The sequence below is a fragment of the Puntigrus tetrazona genome, unplaced genomic scaffold, assembly GCF_018831695.1.
Source record: "Puntigrus tetrazona isolate hp1 unplaced genomic scaffold, ASM1883169v1 S000000004, whole genome shotgun sequence".
NCBI lineage: Eukaryota > Metazoa > Chordata > Actinopteri > Cypriniformes > Cyprinidae > Puntigrus > Puntigrus tetrazona.
This window is the reverse complement of record NW_025047684.1, coordinates 30001-35253: the sequence shown is the minus strand read 5'-3', so window position 1 is coordinate 35253 and position 5253 is coordinate 30001. Positions and strand designations below refer to the sequence as shown.

At 36.7% G+C, this 5253-nt stretch overlaps 1 pseudogene; it reads left to right on the top strand.

Annotated features, from left to right (window-relative positions):
* Positions 1-4750: 4750 nt before the first annotated feature.
* LOC122332127 overlaps positions 4751-5253 on the top strand; it is a 20675-nt pseudogene continuing 20172 nt past the window's right edge.

Here is a 5253-nt window from a genome sequence, read left to right as displayed (position 1 = left end):
TAAAGCAATCTCTCTCTCTTTTTCTTTTTTAGTGAACTCAATTATAATATTAATAGGTCCTGTTATACACAATTTCACGTCACATACCAGTAGTAACCCCTTTGATGTTTTAGAGCTCTTATACGCACTACTACCCTATATTCACTGTCCAGTGGCTTCAAATTTACCGCTCTAATTGAACTAAATGTATGGCAGATTGCTCAAAGAAGGAAATTACATCATCAGCACCTTTGCTTACTTCACTTACTGACCTTATGTGAAAATGAGTGACATTGCGAGATGGTTATTGAATTTATGCACATTAAGTTACAGTATTCTTTTAGACAAATTACTTCACAGAAATGTTTTACTGCAGTCTTTGAAATGCACAAACATTTCAGCCGATCATTCACAAGTGCATTCCTACAATACAATTTATTACTTTACTTTCAATGTGCAATTACATTCTGCATGTGTATTAGTAATATTGCATCATTCTGCAGGTATAAAGTTTTGTTATTTTTCAAGCCTTGCTAAAGCCACTGTTAGCCTTACAAGAGTTTATGCCACACATTCTTTAAAAATGTGGGCATACTGTCAACAAACTACATTTGTGCTTTGTTAAGTACATGTAGGCCATACCTTTGGCCTGCAGTTTCTGCATTCTTTTAAGCGGTCCAAATTGGCCGACATATGCGCCGTGTTTCACTCTAGTATTAGGGACCACAGGTGGACTGCCCGCATGGGCCTAGGGAGCATGTTTGCTGGGCAATTGGATCCCATTCAGAATCTAATAGGACTATTCCTATGAATCCTATAGAACTGGTTCCTAAATATTATAGAAATTCCAGGCTCTAGACAGACTTTTTGCACTGGTAGCACTGGTGTACCTAGTTAGAGTGCACTCAATTTTCTCATCACATTTAACATTGCAATTTTACAAGTTTTTTTAATTGCTGTCCATATGGCAATATTGATTGATATAAATGATTAACAATCTAGTCAACATAAAGTTATTTATTTGAAGCATAATTCAACAAGAAAGGTAACTTACTGAAGTGTTGGTGGCAAAATCAACTTCACTGGGCTGGAATTTAAGCTTAAAACATCAAGATAAATGGAAAAAGAAAATCTAAATTAGCCAGGGAAACTGGTCAAGCCACTCTCTTCAAAATTAATACAATTAGTGTACAAAGGAAAATGAGAGAAAAACAGGAAAACACATGTAAGGCCTATGTTGTGCAAGCAGAAGCAGCTTCACACGCTTAGCTTCCAGCTACTTTAGTTGTAGGTCAGGGGTTTGTTTTTTCAGGAAAAAAACTGCTGAAGAAACCTGTGTAGCTTACACTGCTAGCAGAGGCAGCCTCTCGCTAGCTGTGCTATGAAACTGGATACCTTTAAAAAGGAAAATGGCGGTAAGAGGAATAGTAGGAGGAAAATCTGCAGGACAAAGTTGCAGTGACCTTAAACTTCATCGCAAAAAATAAAGCTTTTGTTTATGACTGTGGTATGACCAGCACTTATCTGCATCTACTAAATTATGGATTTTCAAAAGTATTTAAAAAAACTTTCAGCGTTGAATCTTTAAAATACATTTAGTTTTACACACCAATCTGTTAGCGTATCACTGAACTAAACAAATTGTGATCAGTTGTTTGACAAGTCTGTCAAATGGCCTGATCATCAGAAACTATGCAAGACTATTGTTGATGTAGCTGTAGGCCTAAGGGAAGTTTCTTATCCAAATAAAATTTACATAAACTCTTGAAAAAATGTATCTATCAATTATCAAATGCAATGTGTAGATTAAATGCATAAAATACTGTTGAAAAAATCTTCAAAAATTGTAGCAATTCATTGTGTATTCTATGTAGTTCATTGTCATACTTACATAATGACATTAACATCCAATAATGTTGCATTTTAACAACTTTAAGAAACAAATGAGCTGCCAATTTTGTGGCCTGCGGTGCTATCGAAAGGAACTGGTGGCCCGGCTAGATACAGTGTTGCGCCAGAAGAGCCGTCAGAAATTCTGAGCGGAACAGGCAGCGATGAGTGAGACTATGCTGTGGTGAGAACTGGTGTGTGGCGCAGGCTTTTGAAGACTACTGCTGCACGCTCGAGACAGGTCTTCTGCAGGAAGATGATCATTTGACTGCCTTGGTGGCTGAATTTAGAGTGAATTTGAAGTTAAATCAGCTGATTTTCTGGGTGACAGAGTTGAATTATATAAAGATGCAGGGGAGGTGGAAGTTTCAGTAGTGGAGGCGTAGGTTAAGCCTCAGTGTCGGAGGAAATTGTAGCTGGTTAAGCAGAATGGCTGCCGCAATGAAGTCTGAGGCTCAGCAGCAACAGCTGGTGGAAAAGGAGTGATCCAAGGGCTGGCAGATTGCCACAGGGATGCGAAAATCCTTAGTTCAAGTTTTCTTGCTTGGACGGGAAATTTGGGTCTGTGATATGATGGCAAAGGATTTCCCAAACCTGTCCTAGGGACCCCAACAACAACATATTTTATATATCTTCCTCGTTTAACACACCTGATTCAGCTCATTAGAAGAATGAGAGAGACATACACAATTTTGAGAATGACTGATCTTCAGTATGTGACCCACCATTAGTCACCTTCTCGTCTGACCATTTCTTCAGTGAGTTCTTCCCCTGCTCCTAGTTCTTAACATGGAATTGCATGGCATGGCCATCTTTTGAGATCACAAAGAGGCTGTACATGCTCCTGCATTTTCACCAGCTCCTCCTGTTACTTGATGTTTTATGCATGTAAGCTGGGCTCATCTCTCTGCCTCTTCCTCCTGTTAACTACACCTCCCCTGCCTTCTTCCCTTCCTCTGCCTCTACACATACACAAACATGGCAAATACACCAGTGAACAGGGGATCATAAGGAGGAAGAGCATGTGACCTCAGATAGTAATGAGTGTGTTGGACTTTCCATCAGCTGTTATGCACATTTCTCCATGGAGAGATTTGTCAATGTTGACATCCATCTGTGTGTGATCGTATTAGGTTAACCAGCCTTGTGTTCCTGCTGTCATCTTATTGGCTGTCACCAGCCAATCCTGTCTGTCGATCTCCGCTGGACCAAGTGGAATTTTGGTTTTTAGGTTTCTATTTATTTGTTTTTCCAAAGTTTGCTTTTCTCTCAATGTTCTCAATGTGGTTTTCAAAACCCTGAACATTATGTGTGTCTCCCTCGTCTAACACACCTGAAATCACTCATCAGCTCACTAGTATGGGAGTCATAAAAAATGTGCAAGGCAGGGGTGCCTCTAGCACAGGTTTGAAAACCACAGTTAAAGATAATATGACCTTCCCCATAAGAGGACGATTACACAATATCACACAATATCCTTAGTATCAATAATTGTAAGTTTTCTCTACAACAATTCTGACTGAATTAGAAATGAATTAGAAACTTTGTTAATGACACCTGCAAAAACTTCTCATTTTAATATTTATGTGCTTAAAGAAACAGAGATCATGGGTTCAGTTTTTGGGAATGTATGAACTAATAAATATATATGTATATGCTAATTTCAATTGTTCAATACTGAAACGCATTTTCAAAACTGTTCACACAGTCTGCATTACCAACATAAATCTTGACCAAATGGTTCAACTCACCTTCAAAACTCACTCAGACCAACAAAACACGTCATATCTGTCTTAAAAATTAGCTTGTTGCATCATAACTCTGCAAACAATTATCATTTACAGAAAACATACATTTCTTTCATAACACACTGATTTAATCATTTGATAAGAATAACATGTATATATGTATCTCATCAATCACGTTGCAGGAAACCTTTCTATCTCTGTGTTGATGTTGGTTTCCTCTAGATTTCTCTCACAATCCAGAGGCATACAGGACCCAGCAAAAGCTCCAGCCTCATGACCCTATGGGAAAATTGTTGGGAAAATGTGGAATATATTCATGTATGTTCAGTACTGTGAAGTACTTTTTCACTATCAATGTGTCTTCCCTAATCCATGTTTCCAAACAAAATTATTTCAAAGCCATCCATTTATCAAAGACAATGAAAAAGAAAAGAAAAAAAGAAGAAAAAGACAAAATAGGACATCTGAATCAGCTTTTAGCTGAAATTATATTTAGTAGGAATTATTATTATTAAATTTCATAAATATTCTACTAAGATTTTATATAATTCAATACAAATACCTGTCTTGTAAAATTGTGACATCTACTGGTTAGATTAAGAAGTGCATAGAGGGAATACATTTCACCCTGCAATTTTAAAATGATTTATTAATATATATATATTTTTTTAAATGAACATTTGTTCTTATGTTTTCAGTTTTTATTTTAGTATGTTTAATTTATGCTCTTTAGTAGGCTACTTTTGCTTTAGTTGTGAATATTTCAGTGAGTTGTCGACGATTATATATATATATATATATATATATATATATATATATATATATATATATATATATATATATAAAATTTTATTTATGTATTTATGCTGAGCTTTGAACGGAATGAGCAATTATAATACCATACATTTTTAATGTGTCTGCTGTGTGTTTTAAACAACGGCGTGGAATATTAGATTTTTTACGCCACCAGACATGAGGTGAAATTGATTGGTGAAAAAAAAAAAAGTCCCACGGAAGGAATCAAAGTCGGTTTTAGAGTCCAGCCCCCAACTTTAAACCAGCATCTCTATTTCCTGTTTGCATAGCCAGCCTTCTAAGTGTAAACAACGGAAGCTGATGTCTATTTTTTCAGTTGCTGAACCGTAGCAGTTGACCGCTTCAGTAATGCAGTGTATAGAAGAACCAGCAGTCACAGAGCAGCGTTCACCGGTTCCACCGCGGAGCGACCATATCTCCTTTCTGGAGGGAAACAAGCTGTACGTCTGGGGTGGCTACCAGGTGAGTTCCAGAGAGAAAGAGAGAGGGAAAAGACAATCGCAACATCGCAAATATTTTTGCATACACTAAACATATAAAATGAGTAGAACTATCACCATAGTTTTAGGGTTGTTTAAGGAGTGTTATTACTTTAGTGTTTGTTAGCGCTTATTTGGATTACAGAGAAAATTTGTATTATTATTGTTTTTAGTGTGTGGATGGACAAGAAACGTTTTTGCCCAGTGATGAGATCTGGCTTTATGACATGCAGAGTGGAGTTTGGTGAGATGCCATGTTTTACTTATCTGGCTTACTTGTTTTACTAATAATTTACACATATATATATATATATATATCATTTTGTTTACAATATTTTGCC